General features: G+C 41.3%; 1 protein-coding gene across 1 annotated transcript in view; it reads left to right on the forward strand.

Moving 5' to 3' along the window:
• Nucleotides 1-6581: 6581 nt before the first annotated feature.
• LOC124043495 (semaphorin-6D-like) overlaps nt 6582-18108 on the forward strand; it is a 151949-nt gene continuing 140422 nt past the window's right edge. Inside the window, 1 exon segment of the mRNA XM_046362151.1 lies at nt 6582-6794. The gene's annotated coding sequence lies outside the window, so the exon portion shown is untranslated.

An 18108-nucleotide genomic window follows, 5' to 3' on the forward strand; every position in this document is an offset into this window, starting at 1 on the left:
CATGCACGAAAAGCTCGGCACATGAAAGCAGGAGAGTATATCGCTGTACGTATATTTTTGGTCAGATACAGGGACCCATGAATGATGCTTGTAATTGCGTAGAGCTCTCAAAGGATTCTATGGACAGTTAACTGATCCACATACAAGGGTACTCACGCACTGTGAATGTTGAAAAAGGAATCTAGATCAAGGGAGCAACTATACCACAGAGATCCACCAACCTACTTTTGGTGTAACAGTACATTTTGAAATTATACTCATGTTTTTCACAGTAAAATTTCACTATCAATGGATGTCAAACAACACACGGGGAATATAATGACATTGCGAGAAAGACCAATGGAGTAAAATGTGAGTGTTTGCACTTCTCCAATGTACATTATCAATCATTTATCAATCCAATATATTTGTTTTGAAGAACTGTAAAACATTAAGGAATGCAGACACCATGCCAAATGTAACATATACAGTGCCTGCATAAGGTATTGACTTATTCCACATGCACACATGACTGTAAGTCGCTTTGGATAAAAGCGTCTGCTAAATGGCATATATTATTTATTATTATTGTTGTGTTATAGTCTGAATTCAAAATGGATTAAAGATGCACTATGCAGAAATCGCTCTGCCATTTCCTGGTTGCTAAATTTCTAATAGTTTGCCTAATGACAAGACAAATAAGTATAGTGTAGAGAATCATTGTACCATCTAAACCGCTGTGAAATATATTGTCCATAACCAAAAATATTGTATTTTCAGCTGTTTGAAACTGGTGTGCAAAACTGGAAGTCAAAGAAGAAAGGACTTTGTTTCTGGCCATAATCAAACCCACACATGCTGATGCTCCAGATACTCAATTAGTCTAAAGAAGGCCAGTTTTATTACTTCTTTAATCAGTACAACTGATGAGCTAACACAACGTGCCATTGGAACACAGGAGTGATTGTTGCTGATAATGGGCCTCTGTACGCCTATGTAGATATTCCATTAAAAATCAGCTGTTTCCAGCTACAATAGTCATTTACAACATTAACAATGTCTACACTGTATTTCTGATCAATTTGATGTTATTTTAATGGACAAAAAAAATGTGTTTTCTTTCAAAAACAAGGACATTTCTAAGTGACCCCAAACTTTTGAACAGTAGTGTAAGTATTCACCCCACCCCATCCCATAATGACAAAGTAAAAAGAAGTCGGACATTTTTGCAAATGTATTGAATATTAAATAATTAAATATGTACTTTACATAATTATTCACAATCTTGAGTGAATACTTTATAGAAGCACCTTTGGCAATGATTACAGCTGTGAGTCTTTTTGGGTAAGTCTCTAAGAGCTTTCCACCCCTGGATTGTGCTACATTTGCCCATTATTCTTTTCAAAATTCTTCAAGCTCTGTCAAATGTGTTCTTGATCATTGCTAGACAACCATTTTACGATCTTGCCATTGATTTTCAAGTAGATTTAAGTCCAAACTAACACAGCCACACAGAAACATTCACACTCTTCTTGGTAAGCAACTCTACTGTATATTTAGCCTTGTGTTTTAGGTTATTGTTCTGCTGAAAGGTGAATTAATTTCCCTGTGTCTGGTGGAAAGCATACTGAACAAGGTATTTGCCTATGCTTAGCTCCATTCCATTTATATTTTATCCTGAAAAATGTCCATGTCCTTAATGATTACAAGCATGCCCATAAAATGATGCAGCCACCACTATGCTTGAAAATATGGAGAGTGGTACTCAGTAATGTGTTGTATTGGATTCCCACCAAATATAACATTGTGTATTCAGGGCAAAAAGTTAATTGCTTTGCCACATCTTTTGCAGTATTACTTTAGCGCCTTGTACCAAACAGGATGCATTAAAAAAAGTTGTTATTATGTACAGGCTTCCTTCTTCTCACTCCGTCAATTAGGTTAGTATTGTCGAGTTACTACAATGTTGTTGATCCATCCTCAGTTTTCTCCTATCACAGTCATTATACCGTGTCATGGTGAAATCCCTGAGCGGTTTCCTTCCGCTCTGGACGTCTGTACCTTTGTAGTGACTGGGTGTATTGATACACCATCCAAAGTGAAATGAGTAACTTCACCATGCTCAAAGGGATATATTCAATGTCTGCTTTTGTGTTTTTTTTTACCCATCTACCAGTAGGTGCACTTCTTTATGAGGCATCGGAAAACCTCCCTGGTATTTGTGGTTGAATATGTGTTTGAAATTCACTGCTCGACTGAGGGACCTTACAGATTATTGTATGTGTGGGGTGCAGAGATGAGGAAGTCATTATAAAATAATTTAAAACACTATCATTGCACACAGAGTAAGTCCATGCAACTTACTATGTGACATGCCAAGCCAATTATTACTCCTGAACATATTTAGGTTTGCCATAACAAAGGGGTTGAAGACGTATTGACTCGAGATATTTTAGCTTTTCATTTTTTTATTAATTTGTAAACATAATTCCACTTTTACATTATGGGTTATTGTGGGTAGGCCAGTGACCCAAAAAATCTCAATTTTATCCATTTTAAATTCAGGCGGTAACACAACATGTGGAAATAGTTAAGGGGTGAGAACTTTCTGAAGGCACTGTAAGAGTGAAGCTACAATACAGTACATAGGAAAAAGCAGTGACAGCTTCTTTAGCCTTATTTAGCTCAGAACGGCTAACAACACCCAAGCACACTGTGACATCTCTGCTAGGGTGAAGGGGTGGGACCCCGGGGGTAGGGGGCGAGACAGCGGTCCTGCCCCTCTGATTTGTGGATTAGGGACACTGGCCGGGGTCATTGGCCGGCGTGTTTTAATTAACACGGTGTCACCCTCTGTCTGCGGCCTGTCTGATGATGTTATTCTGGGGGCGCCCAGTTCCCTTCCCCTCTCTAGTGTCTGACTGTGTGTCTTATTTATCTATAAGCCTACGCATGAGAAAACATACAGACTTCATTGAGTTAAAGTGGTTCTAAAAAGATTTGAGGTTGGTTATTGAACAAAGTGATGTCCCGAGTCAGTCATGCACGGAAGTCTAAAGGCTACAGGTAACATGTGTGTGTCTCTGTCTGTCTACTCTGCACGTAGAAATGTGTCTTCTCTAAAACAGTTATGTTTATGCCCTTGACTCCTCTCCACTACCTTTTTGGTTGGGACATGAGGCCAATCAATTTGGATTTCATTGTAATCCATCTGGGAGTTGGGTGTCAACTTGTCTTATTTGGATTGGGTGACCTTCCCGAAAATGAATTTGTACCTGGCCTCCTCCCGCCTCCCACAGAACAAACGAAGGCACCCATGAAATATTTAGTAATTGCTTTCTTAAAAACATAGGGAGTAATTTGCAGCCCATCTAGGGTCTTGTGTATGGGGGGGTGGGCTGATATTGGGCACCCGAGTGGCACAGCAGTCTAAGGCACTGCATCTCAGTGCTAGAGGCATCACTACAGACCCTGGTTCAATTCCAGGCTGTATCACAACCGGCCGTGATTGGGAGTCCCATAGGGCGGCGCACAATTGGCCCCACGTCGTCCAGGTTAGGGTTTGGCCGGGGTAGGCCGTCATTGTAAATAATAATTTGTTCTTAACCGACATGACTAGTTAAATAAAGGTTAAATCAAAATAAAAAATATAACTGAGAACATTCATCTCCATGTAGCAGGACCTTGGAGAAAAGTTGATGGAAATTTAAGTTCATGTAGGGTCATAGAGTTTGCTGACTTGTGTTGGTCAACACTTGCTAAAGTCCTTCATTAGGGTTAAAGTCAATTGCATAAACCGTAAACCATTGATTTGTTCCAAATCATGTTGATCACATAGTCTATTAATGTTTCACTGCACGTATGTGGTGTTTGTGACAAAACATCTTATTTTATTTGATCAATAAACGTATGGATCTTGATTAATTATGTTAATGACCAGAGAAATGCTGACTGAGTGACCCACTGGTCAGGGAGAGATATAATGATCACCATCAAATAATCACCATCTCTATCGCTTTAGCAATCCCAGAAACTAGAGACAGTAAAGTTAGCATGTTTTTTGGCTCATAATGATCAAGTCCCTCTACCTGTTTGCCTTGGCAAAATGCAATGGGATGTTATTTGTGCTGCCAGATTTTGGTGCCCAGTGGATATGAAACTTGTCTGTAGCATGTTGGCTGATGTCACCTTCCCTGAGACCTAAAGCCAACTGTCATTCTTAGAGTGACAGAATAGTCTCTTACACTGTTGACTTAGACAGTTGGCTTTGAGGAGTGTGAATTGTTGTGCAGCTGGTTGAGCCCCACTTGGAGCAGAACAGAATGCACTCAATGAATGTTGAGCATTTAATTTACTTACTGAATCAACATTCATGATATAATGTGGGCTAATGTGGCCAATGCACCACAAGACAGTGTTAGCATCCTGAACTAAAGCAAAGGCATTAGCTCATGGAGCTAACACACGTCTTCTCATCAAGCAAGGTTACTCATCATCACATGAGCATAGTTCACCGAACCAGCTCTGTGACACTAACCAGTAACCAATGTGTTGATGTATCATTGACTCTTGGGGTGCTCTAATTAAGCAATACGGCACGAGGGGGTGTGGTATATGACCAATGTACCACGGCTGCGGGCTGTTCTTATGCATGACGCAATGCAGTGTGCATGGATACAGCCCTTAGCCGTGGTATATTGGCCATATACCACAAACCCCCGAGGTGCCTTATTGCTATTATAAACTGGTTAGCAACATAATTAGAACAGTAAAAATAAATGTTTTGTCATACCCATGGTATACGGTCTGATATACCACGGCTGTCAGCCAATCAGCATTCAGGGCCCGAACCACCCAGTTTATAATGCTTATTAGAATATGAGGATGTATTTAATATTCATTTGCTTATTAGCATGTCCTGATTTGTTGTAGGAGTGTCCATCGGCTCCCCCAGGCAAGTCTGCAATTCTAACTTTGGTAATAGCTTCACTCATATGACAAAGTTTTTGTATAAATAGGCTATCCAATTATCTCACTTTCATTGTTAAAATACAGGCAATTTGTAAATACCAATGGACACTACAAGGTTTCAGTTTGTCATTTTCAGAGTGCATTCAGATCATCAGATAGATATTTACTCTCCCTCTCTCTCTCTCTCTCTCTCTCTCTCTCTCTCTCTCTCTCTCTCTCTCTCTCTCTTCTCTCTCTCTCTCCCCCCCTCTCCGGCTGCTGCTGATAGTTTATGGTCTGGTGGCTTTGACAAAACACAGTCATCTCTCTCCTGTCACTGATACCATTAGCGGCGCCTGCAAATGGCTCTCCTTCCTTATTGGCACTTGTGTTAAATTTACATTCACAAACATGTCCATCAGTGTGGATAACTCAATTATGAAATGGACGCTGATCCTACATGCTTGGGTTAACAATGCAATACAAACACTGCATCGGGGTCCACATAACAACATTCCCTTTTCATGAATAGACAGCACCATGGAGAGAGGAAGGGGAAATCAACATCATAAGACTACGGTATAATCATTTTACAGTAGCTTTGACTTCGACAAATAAACCAATATTTCCCAGGATACAACATTTCTCATAATAAATAGGCCTGTCTTTTTTTTCCTTTTTTCTACATAGTGTTGCTCTGGTAAAAAAAAAAAACAGAGGTATTTGTCTCACTCTGGATAAACCGCGTCTTTACATGTAATTACTCTGGAGAAAAGACAATGACATTTGAATGATGAACTTTTGTTGAAATTATCGGCTGACTTTGAATGCAACAAAGTGGGTTCAGCATGGGGCTAAAGGGCACGTCATTTCTTGCTGTTTCACCAGAGGTTGTTGGGAAATGGAAAATGGAGGTGGCAGGAAAATCAGCCGGGGACATTGGGACATTGGGACATTGGGACATTGGGACATTGGGACATTGATCCCTGAGATTGAATTGGGAGTTGAGCGGTGGCTCTAAATGCTTTGATTGCTGGAAAAACAAGGTTTGGGACTATAGTTTAAAATGTAGAATTATACCACTTAATGACTCAGTTCTCAAGGTGTGTGCCTAAGTGTTCGATAAAAACCCTCCAAGTGAGACTGTGCAAAGCCTCACATATATTCATGGCATAGGGAGAGAATGTGTTATGGTCGAAGTAGATTTGGATTTGCATTTGATCAAAAGAGAAGCGAGAAAGCCATGTCAAACACTATGCAACACACAATTACACATTTTTCTTCTGTCTAATATTGTTGCTGGTTATTCCTACTTGCTTGCAACTATCCTTATTCTTATCATATCATAATAAGATGACATGGTATATCATAGTTCATGCTTATCATAATAACATGCTTCATGTTTGAGTTAATTATTTACCCTATTGTTGTTTCACACACACATACTCACGCGGAGAGAGAGACATAATTCGAAACAGTGTTAAAAAGAAAGGGAAAAACCATTCTGAGAACCATTTTATGTTTACAGTCTGGACTGGGGTCTGAAGTCTGGACGGTGGTTTGAACGGTGTGGGAGGTGCCAGCTGCGTAGTCTACCGTGCTGCGACCCTTAATTGGCCGTAAGGGTCTTTCATGCAAACGAGGAGGGTGTGTCCTGGACGAGACGACAGTCGCGCGCCTGGGTAGATCTCCGCCTGTTTCAGTGTATAGTCAATGCAAACTCAACAGCGTGCGTCTTGGGAATTACGACGTTCTAGGAGTGAAATAGTGATTATTTTCAGACTGTTACCTCTTCGTCAATACACTTGCTGCATTTTGGACTATTTCCCTCGGAAATATCTCGCGGAATTTATTTTGGAGATAAGGTAAATTCCTTGTTGTCGCCCCTGGGCGGTATATGTTGCCGACAATCTGCATCTGCTCCCTCTGTACATTTGGTTTGGTTCAAATGTTTGAAAAGTCAGTCCTCATGCGGACCATTATGTTGTATGTTCTGGGTTGTCGGTCTTTGCAAACCCACTGAACTGAATTTGCGAAGTAAATGTCGACAACCTTCATCCCACGACTTGGCGACATGACTGCGACTTTCTGGTTTGACAGGTCTGAGATCTCAATTAAAGAGCTGTCACACAAGGTGTCAAATTAAACATTTGAATGAGAAAAACATTGCATTTATTCCAGTGACCGATTTGTAGCATGCATCCTTCATTGTTATGCTACATGGTAGCCTATTTTATTAGGTTAGTATTTTCCAGGTTGTATATATATTTTTCTAGGGCACTTGATAACTTGCCAGATTGATGGTCACTATTGTAGTTTGTGATTATAATTTATGTCAAATTATTTCTCTAGCTAGTTTAAAGGGTGCGGGGTCATAGTCATAGTTGCCCATAAATGTCCGTCGCATCATTCTACCCCAAATCATCAATGAATATCGATGGGGGCAACTTCACAGGGTTGTCAGTGGACGATAAATAGAATTGACGCAATATCGAAAGCGTAAACTGTGTAATGTTGCTTTAGCCTATAAAGTCGTCAACTTGAAGTGACGTATAGGCCTATCTATCATTTTAGTGAATTGTAGACAATAATAATTCCTTATATTGAGGCTTTCAAAGCCTACCTCTCGTTTTAGTGAATTGTAGTCAATAGCCATTCCTTATTTTGAGGCTTTCAAAGTTTATCATATTAGTTATGAAATGCTTTGTGCAGGTTATGTAAATTATGTTGTAGTTGTATCTTTAAAAAAACGATCGTTTATATATATAATCTAGTCATACGCCTACCTTTAAAAAAAAAACCTAACTTGATATTTTTTTAATAAAAATCCTGTTTAAACACACAGACGGGTGGTAACAATAATGTTATTACACAAGACAACCATAGGAAAGATTTTCTACTGAACCCCCGGTTGCCATGCGCCTATTATTTCCCCTGAAATCTCTGCCGCGGGACTCGCCTTTTGTCCTAATCCGTTTCCCTCACGGTACTGGTTCACAATCAAAATACCGGATTTAGCGATTTAGTACTCCGTGACGTCTGGCCATCTGCAATTGCCTGCGAAAACACAGTCCAAATTAGTACGTTTTTATGCATGTATTCAAACAATGCTTTCACGCGGTAACAGATTGTATGACAATTGTTTTGGCAGATAAGGGGCAATATAATCGAATTTGCTTGCTCTCTTCAGGTGGTTAATTGACTTGCGCATTGTCTTTCCCGCAAATATTTTTAGCATCTTTTGTCTTCACGCTATTATGCCAATGCTTCAAATCATCTGTCTTTTGCATTTGGGCATAGGCCTACATAAATATATTATCCAATTGTAACATGGAAAGACTTATTTCAAGCTCAACAAAGTTCAGTGTAAATGAAGTAAACAGCAGGCTACTAAATGAATGCTCACTTACACATAATTCTGCAGTTGGCAACCTGAAGTAGAAGAGAAATGTTATCTTTGGACAGAGCTATCTGAAACATTTATGCACTGTTAAAATTGTATAAGATCTTCTAGGCTTCAATGCACTTGGGCTACTGTAATGGACCACACTGCCCATTCTCTGGAGGAGAGAGCAATCATGTGTCAACCCCATGCTTAGCCATCATATCTCACCTCAGCTTAGCCATCATATCTCACCTAAATTTATCCATCATATCTCACCTCAGCAGGATGCTGTGTTGGAGCCAGCAGCCAGCAGCCTGTGCTGTGTGTTTGTGTGTTAATTATACCGTGACATCCAGGGGGAGGGGCTTTATTTGTTTCATGGGACCATCCTATTTGGGCCTAATAGGAAAGGCATGTCATTAAATGGTAAACATGTGGCATGAACACAACCAGTCATGATGTTTTCCTCTGATTGTCAAACAAACCACTACCTGCACAAGTTCATCCACTCCAAAAGAATTCCAGCATCTGAACAGTGTACTGGGCACACGCCCATTTGATGACTAGAAAGAGACATTGGTTACAAAACAACAAGTCAAGTGACATTCTGCGATTTTCATTAGACCTACACTCATGTAGCCCGAATTAGTTGATATGTTTTTGTAAAAAGTCAAGTTGAGAAACCTGAAAAGGGGCTGAAATACGGGACTGTCCCAGGATGACAAGTGCAGCCACATGGGAAATGTATTTTTTAAAACCATGTCAGAGATGTGGTGGTGTTTGTTAATTTAGAATTAACTTTTATTTTAATATTTATCACTGTAGCAGTAAATTGCATTATTTGGAGACCCCTCCCCAAAGATGGACTTTGCATTTAGATTCCTCTTTCATTCAGGGGGGTTTAGGCCCCCTGTAATTCGCTGTGTGTGTGTGTGCGTGTGCGTGTAAATGAAAGCACAAGTTTCATTTTTGGCTTGCATGTGTGTGCATATGTATTCGCTGTGTGCGTGTCACCTGCTGCATGACTGATGAAGTTACTGATGCTGTGAATCGGTGGCATTGCTCTACTAAGGTCCCTCCATCACTGCCACAGCATATCGGTGGGTCTACCACAAATCTCTCCCTTACCAGGTCTCTACCCTACACCTCAGCACCATCACGGTAGACCTCAGGTGCTCAGGCAGTTGATTTGTAGATCACTGAATCAGTGTTGTGAACCGCTGATCTAACTGAACTGAAGCCAGTTTTCTGGCACTCGCTCTAGGTTTTGGCGACAGCCTTAATTGGTTAACTGGTCATTAGGAGTTTGGGTTCACAACCTCAAGGGTGTCGTTAACTGGCGCCACAACAAAACCCTCGGTGTCGTTGCATCATCGAACCACATCTCTTCTTTTTTTTTGTTATAAAGGAAAATGGGCCTCAAAGATTTTACCTCACTTAAAAGAGAATTCAAGGCTTCTCTTGTGGCACAATGGTCTAAGGCCGTTACCGGTAGACCCATGAGGCGGCGAACAATTTGGCCCAGCGTCGCACGGGTTAGGGGAGTGTTTGGCCTGCTGTGATTTCCTTGTCCCATCGTGCTCTAGAGACTCCTTGTGGGGGACCAGGCACCTGCTACTGTATCTGACTTTGGTTGACAGTTGTTCGGTGTTTCCTCAGACACATTGTTGTGGCTGGCTTCCGGGTTAAGTGAGCAGTGTGTCAAGAAGCAGTGCGCCTTGGCAAGGCCGTGTTTCGGAGGACGCATGGCTCTCGACCTTCACTTCTCCCAAGTCCGTACAGGAGTTGCAGCAACGGGACAAGACTGTAACTACAAATTGGATACCACAAAAAAATAAAGACAAAAAGAGAAAGAGGACGTGACAGCTGTCTGTAGTTGGTGTTACGTCGATCCCGTTCCCCCTTAGTGAGAGTTGTCTCTTTAGCGTGTGGCTTCATTAATTTCAACATCTCTATCTCGCTGGCAATTAATAGGTTTCCAGATGGCTCGAGCTATTATACCTCTGCTTGTGTGTAATGTTTGCATCTATTTAGTGGGCTTTTGTTGACAGATAACTTCATGTAGCTGGAAATCAGTGTTGCGTATGTAGCTGTATTTGAGCATCCGGATCATGCCATATTCTGTCTTCACTAATGTTTAAACATGGCTCTGACAAAGGTTGAAAAACATCAGTACTGCATTGAATGTGTTTGCACGTACACAAAGTCTAGGCCTAATCAGCATGTGCCTCTACAGTGTTTTGTCTGCGTGGTTATAAAAGCATTAACATGCACAGTTGTATCTGCCTGCCTGAATATCCAGCACACAACCTAAACAGGCTTATCTCAGCTTGGATGTGAAACCACCCCTCTGAGTGCAGTGCCGTCTCCCCGTCCCTCTGCTGTGACTGAGGGTGACACAGTGGGAGTGGTGAGGTTACGGCTGGAGAGCCGTAGCACCATGACAGGGGAACTGGATCTAGCCAGTTGCATTGTTGACATGGTGCTTGTCGATTTGAGATGAGTGAATTAGAAGAGCAGGATGTGGGATGTTCTCAGAGTGGGAAGCTGAGGAAGCTTCTGGTGAGATTGTGTGTATGTGTTCTGTGAGTCTGTCTTCTGTGAGTCTATGTATTTGTGTGTGAGGGTGAAAGATATAACAATATAACAAAACTTGTGTTGTATTCGATTTATGGTGTGTGTAGCTTGGATGAGTAGCTAGTGTGTGTGTGTGTGTGTATATACACTGCTCAAAAAAATAAAGGGAACGCTAAAATAACACATCCTAGATCTGAATGAATTAAATATTCTTATTAAATACTTTTTTCTTTACATAGTTGAATGTGCTGACAACAAAATCACACAAAAATTATCAATGGAAATCAAATGTATCAACCCATGGAGGTCTGGATTTGGAGTCACACTCAAAATTAAAGTGGAAAACCACACTACAGGCTGATCCATCTTTGATGTAATGTCCTTAAAACAAGTCCAAATGAGGCTCAGTAGTGTGTGTGGCCTCCACGTGCCTGTATGACCTCCCTACAATGCCTGGGCATGCTCCTGATGAGGTGGCGGATGGTCTCCTGAGGGATCTCCTCCCAGACCTGGACTAAAGCATCCGCCAACTCCTGGACAGTCTGTGGTGCAACGTGGCGTTGGTGGATGGAGCGAGACATGATGTCCCAGATGTGCTCAATTGGATTCAGGTCTGGGGAACGGGCGGGCCAGTCCATAGCATAAATGCCTTCCTCTTGCAGGAACTGCTGACACACTCCAACCCCATGAGGTCTAGCATTGTCTTGTATTAGGAGGAACCCAGGGCCAACCGCACCAGCATATGGTCTCACAAGGGGTCTGAGGATCTCATCTCGGTACCTAATGGCAGTCAGGCTCTCTCTGGCGAGCACATGGAGGGCTGTGCGGCCCCGCAAAGAAATGCCACCCCACACCATGACTGACCCACCACCAAACCGGTCATGCTGGAGGATGTTGCAGAAAACAGAACGTTCTCCACGGTATCTCCAGACTCTGTCACGTCTGTCACGTGCTCAGTGTGAACCTGCTTTCATCTGTGAAGAGCACAGGGCGCCAGTGGCGAATTTGCCAATCTTGGTGTTCTCTGGCAAATGCCAAACATCCTGCACAGTGTTGGGCTGTAAGCACAACCCCCACCTTTGGACGTCGGGCCCTCATACCACCCTCATGGAGTCTGTTTCTGACCGTTTGAGCAGACACATGCACATTTGTGGCCTGCTGGAGGTCATTTTGCAGGGCTCTGGCAGTGCTCCTCCTGCTCCTCCTTGCACGGCCTCCTCCACGTCTCCTGATGTACTGGCCTGTCTCCTGGTAGTGTTCCCTTTATTTTTTTGAGCAGTGTATATAATATTATTTTTTTAATGATATTTAACCAGGCAAGTCAGTTAAAAACAAATTCTTATTTACAATGATGACCTACCAGAAGGCAAATGGCCTCCTGCTGGGATGGGGTTTGGAATTAAAAATATAGGACTAAACACACATCATGACAAGAGATACAACACAACACTACAGAAAGAGAGACCTAAGACGACAACATAGCATGGCAGCAACACAACTTGACAACAACTTGGTAACAGCACAAACATAGTACAACTATTTTTGGGCACAGACAACTGCACAAAGGGCAAGAAGGTAGAGACAACAATGCATCACGTGAAGCAGCCACAACTATTATAGTGTGGTCACTAAGAAGTGAGCACAGGCCTGTGTGATTGTCATTCCGCCTGATGTACAGTTGCTTTGTGCGCATGGGTCTTTTTGGCCTAGTATCTGTATCAATCTGTTACGTCTAGTATGTTGCTCCACTCTGTAACTCCAGAGGATCTGTAAAAGTCCCACTTCCTCTGTTTGTCATTAGTAGCCTCTCCATTCACCAGCCGAGTTGGGTTCTGCTCACCAGCCCATGATGGCTAAAAATGACCCCGCCACCGTAGCTTTTTTCCATTTCATTCAAAGATTGTGCCCCCCCTCACTGATGGCCTGCAGACGCCGAAGCACCCTGAAAAATGGGCTGTTTTGTTCAGGGTGTGATTTTTATTTCCTGGCTGTCTCTTTTCCAGACTTTGGCTCCTGAATTGTGTCGCCGGTGGAGAGGTCCTCAAAGGCCCATCGCTCCTAATGCCCCCAGAGGTAATGAGTGCTGAAATAGCCTTCCCCTTCAAGTGCCTCTAGTATCTGCTCCTCGTTCTTATCTTACTTCATGTTTTCTCCTCTCTTTGTCTCCTTTCCCTCTCTCCTCTAAAGATGGGGGTAAATCGATACAGTAACAGTGCCTTCAGAAAGTATTCATACGTCTTGACTTATACCACATGTTGTTGTGTTACAGCCTGAATTCAAAATTGATTAAATATATCTTTTTCTTACCCATCTACACACAATACCCCATAATGACAAAGTGAAAACATGTTTTTAGTCAATTTTATTTTAGATGAATTACAGATCTAATTTACATAAGTATTCACACCTGAGTCAATACTTTGTAGAAGCATCTTTGGTGGTGATTGCAGCTTTGAGTTGTCTTGGGTATGCTTTGCACATCTGGATTTGGGGATTTTCTCCCATTCTTCCTTGCAGATTTTCTCAAACTCTTACATTTGATGGGAAGCGGTGGTGAACAGCAATCTTCAAGTCTTTCCACAGATTTGAAATGAGATTCAAGTATGGGATTTGGCTGGGCCACTCAAGAGATTTCACATTCTTGTTCTAAAGCCATTCCAGCATTGCTTTGGCTGTATGCTTGGGGTCATTGTCCTGTTGGAACATACAGTTGAAGTCGGAAGTTTACATACACCTTAGCCAAATACATTTAAACTCAGTTTTTCACAATTCCTGACATTTAACCCTAGTAAAAATTCCCTGTCTTACGTGAGTTAGGATCCACATTTTATATTATGAATGTGAAATTTCAGAATAATAGTAGAGAATGATTTATTTCAGCTTTGGTTTCTTTCATCACATTCACCTTGGGTCAGAAGTTTACAAACACTCAATTAGTATTTGGTAGCAATGCCTTTAAATTGTTTAACTTGGGTCAAACATTTCAGGTAGCCTTCCACAAGCTTTCCACAATAATTTGGGTCAATTCTGTCCCATTCCTCCTGACAAAGCAGGTGTAACTGAGTCAGGTTTGTAGGTCTCCTTGCTCGCACACACTTTTTCAGTTCTGCACACATTTTCTATAGAATTGAGGTCTTTGTGATGGCCACTCCAATACCTGAACTTTGTTGTCCTTAAGCCATTGTGCCACAACTTTGAAATTATACTTGGGGTCATTGTCCATTTGGAAGACCCATTTGCAACAAAGCTTTAACTTCCTGAATGACGTCTTGAGATGTTGCTTCACTATATCCACAAAATGTTCCTACCCCATGATGCCATCTATTTTGTGAAGTGCACCAGTCCCTGCAGCAAAGCACCCCCACAACATGATGCTGTCACCCCCATGCTTCACGGTTGGGATGATGTTCTTCGGCTTGCAAGCATCCCCCTTTTTCCTCCAAACGTAACGATGGTCATTATGGCCAAACAGTTCTATTTTTGTTTCATCAGACCAGAGGACATTTCTCCAAAAAGTACAATCTTTGTCCCCATGTGCAGTTGCAAACTGTATTCTGGCTTTTTTTAATGGTGGTTTTGGAGCAGTGGTTTCTTCCTTGCTGAGCGTACTTTCAGGTTATATCGATACAGGAATTGTTTTACTGTGGATATAAATGCTTTTGTACCTGTTTCCTCCAGCATCTTCACAAGGTCCTTTGCTGTTGTTCTGGGATTGACTTGCACTTTTCGCACCAAAGAACGTTCATCTCTAGGAGACAGAACGCACTTCCTTCCTGAGCGGTATGACGGCTGCGTGGTCCCATGGTGTTTATACTTGCGTACTATTGTTTGTACAGATGAACGTGGTACCTTCAGGTGTTGTGCAGGTCTACAATAAAAAAAATTCTAAGGTCTTGGCTGATATATTTTGATTTTCCCATGATGTCAAGCAAAGAGGCACTGAGTTTGAAGGTAGGCCTTGAAATGGATCCACAGGTACACCTCCAATTGACTCAAATGATGTCAATTAGCCTATTAGAAGCTTCTAAAGCTATGACATTTTCTGGAATTTTCCAAGCTGTTTAAAGGCACAGTCAATTTTATGTAAACTTCTGACCCACTGGAATTGTGATACAGTGAATTATAAGTGAAATAATTTGTCTGTAAACAATTGTTGGAAAAATTGCATGCACAAAGTAGATGTCCTAACCGACTTTCCAAATCTATAGTTTGTTAACAATACATTTGTGGAGTGGTTGAAAAATTAGTTTTAATGACTCCAACCTAAGTGTATGTAAATTTCCAACTTCAACTGTATATTTGGGGAAGGGTATAAAACGTCTTCTTCTTTTTACATAGTGAGCCGACATGTTTTCAGCACTTTTTTATTTCCATGACTGACAAATGTTATTATGCTCTTTCTTGTCTCTCTGCAGCAGACATATACATCAAATTGCAATAAAATCTCAGTTTTGAATCGCAATACACATAGAACCCTGAGAATCACAATACATAAAGACTATCGTGTTATTATTGTATCACGAGTTCTCTGGAATTTAACCAGCCCTACTCTTAAGTTTTTATTAAACCCTCCACCACCCCCCCCTCTTTGGAGCACAAATATCATAGTTTTTTTACACCTTTATTTGCTACATATACATATATATTTTTTTACATTTTACATACTTTTATATAAAGCAGTCACATAACAATAATACATTACCAAACATCAGCTCTTTAATCCCACCCCCTCAGCCACTCTCAGCCCATCCCACCTATCACCATAGACCTCAGCTCTTTAATCCCACCCCCTCAGCCACTCTCAGCCCATCCCACCTATCACCATAGACCTCAGCTCTTTAATCCCACCCCTCAGCCACTCTCAGCCCATCCCACCTATCACCATAGACCACCCTCTTTGGTTTCTATGTGCCATAAATCTTTCAATTGTGCTGTGATGTTTGACAAAAAGTTTGAACCTTTCTAATCGTGTATTATCCACAGATTGTGAGCTGAAGATGAAAACATTTCCTATGAGTATTATTATATTATTTATTGACTGACAGCCCTACCTCTTCTCACATCATAAACTTTTATCTCTCCTCTTATTCTCTTGTCCCAGCTTTTCAATCTATCTCCAAATTTCTCCCACAATTTCCTAATCTCTTCCACTCTATTCTATTGCCCTATTATTGGTTTTGTCCACACAGATCCATAACATTATTTTTATTGCATTATGTGGGAGGAACAGAAAGCCAGATCTTTATAGTGTTTTGCTTTTAGCATTGCTATAGGCCTGTATTTGGTAAGAGATGATAGTTTGTCCAATTCGGCAGCAACGGGTCTCTGCCCAGTGTAAAGTCATGTCAGAGTATATAAATACCATCATGCAATTGCCTCCTGTAGAAATTAAGAATCTGTGAAATGTTGCTCCGTCGTCATGGTCGGGGGATTTCGGTTGACGCCTAGTGTTGTAGCTCAGTGGTAATCTCCGCATGCCTGTGTAGACTCCCCATGATCCTCCCTGCTGCATGCGATGAAAACATTTCTGCAAATCGATCGGAAGACTTCTTTCACAGTTTGCCACTCACTAGCTAGCTTTGACCTAATGTCGCGATCCACAAACCCAGCACACTCTCCCCAAATGACTTAATTAACATTTTCACGTGTGAGTTTCAAACATCTCTAACGGTCGCCCCAGTGTGAGTTTTTTAATGTGCTTAATGTCAGAATGCACTCACTGTTCCAAAACCAAGGCACGCTGCCTGCAAAAGGATCTATAGGCTATGATACAACTTGTCAGTTTCAAATGATTTTCTAACAAGTTTTATTTTCGAACAACGGTTTGAGGTGTGTTCCGCCTCCTCGTTAATTCACACAGAAGTAGCCTATTTAACTAGTTGCGGACAATTTAAGTTTGAGGATTTACTGAGCTGTCTTTAACGAGAGCCCAAGCACTTCCCCAGTGTTTCCCGAGAACAAGTATGCAGGCATTTGCGCATCTCCAGTCAGAACATAACTTGCACAAACTTTTTCCCCCTGGCACATTTTCCGGCTGGTGTCCGGCATTGCCTTCTTGTTGTTTTCCTTGCTAATAATAACTTTGGACATGTGTGTGTTCCTATCAAAATAAGTACCTTATTATGTTATCATTATAGTTTCTGTATATCGTGTTGTTTCTACTGTAGCACACCATAAGTATGTATGGAGCATCATGTATTTACTGTTTCATTCACATGTTTTCAAGTACTTGTGACAAATCATGCATTCTGATTCTTGCATAGATTGTAATGGACACATATGATGTGTATAAAATACTTTTTGGAAGGTTGTACTGATTTATGATGAGCCAATGCTAAGCAAAATGCCGGCTATTCGTGGCACCATGTTTGTTGATGTCATACAATGCACTCTGGTTGTCGTCTGTCAGACCAAAGATATAACAAAATGAGGTATATAACAAAATGAGGTAAAGGGGATGGTTCACCCGATTGACTTACAATCTATCATTACTCAGGGTTTCCAGTTTAGACACCCCTGTCCAGGTGTTTTATTTTTATTTAACTTATAAACTTTCCTGTGTTTGCCAGCGTAGCCTAGTGGTTAGAGCGTAGCCTAGTGGTTAGAGCGTTGCCTAGTGGTTAGAGCGTTGGACTAGTAACCGGAAGAAATCTGTCGTTCTGCCCCTGAACAAGGCAGTTAACCCACTGTTCCTAGGCCGTCATTGAAAATAAGAATTTGTTCTTAACTGACTTGCCTAGTTAAATAAAGGTAACATAGAAATAAAATAAAACATTTATGGATAAATCCCCCGTCATATTAATATTTACTGCGTCATATACCCCCACGATAACGTCCCCCATTTCCATCCCCTACTGACTTGAAATCCTCAACAAACCCCCTTAACCTCTCTGAACTACCCATCCCGGTTCCGCTATAATTGTCATCAGCAACGCTAAATAGCAGAGCGCCACAGTCAAATAATATTACTAGAAAATATTCATATTCCTGAAATCACAAGTGCAAAATTGCAAAACACAGCTTAACCTTTTGTTAATCCACCTGTCGTCTCAGCGAATGCAATACAAGCGTTTGTAAGTTTATCGATCGCTCGACAAAACAATAAGTACACTTAGCATCAGGTAACTTGGTCACGAAAATCAGAAAAGCAATCAAATTAATCGTTTACCTTTGATGATCTTTGGATGTTTTCACTGACGAGACTCCCAGTTAGACAA

The sequence above is a fragment of the Oncorhynchus gorbuscha genome, linkage group LG09, assembly GCF_021184085.1.
Source record: "Oncorhynchus gorbuscha isolate QuinsamMale2020 ecotype Even-year linkage group LG09, OgorEven_v1.0, whole genome shotgun sequence".
Lineage (NCBI taxonomy): Eukaryota > Metazoa > Chordata > Actinopteri > Salmoniformes > Salmonidae > Oncorhynchus > Oncorhynchus gorbuscha.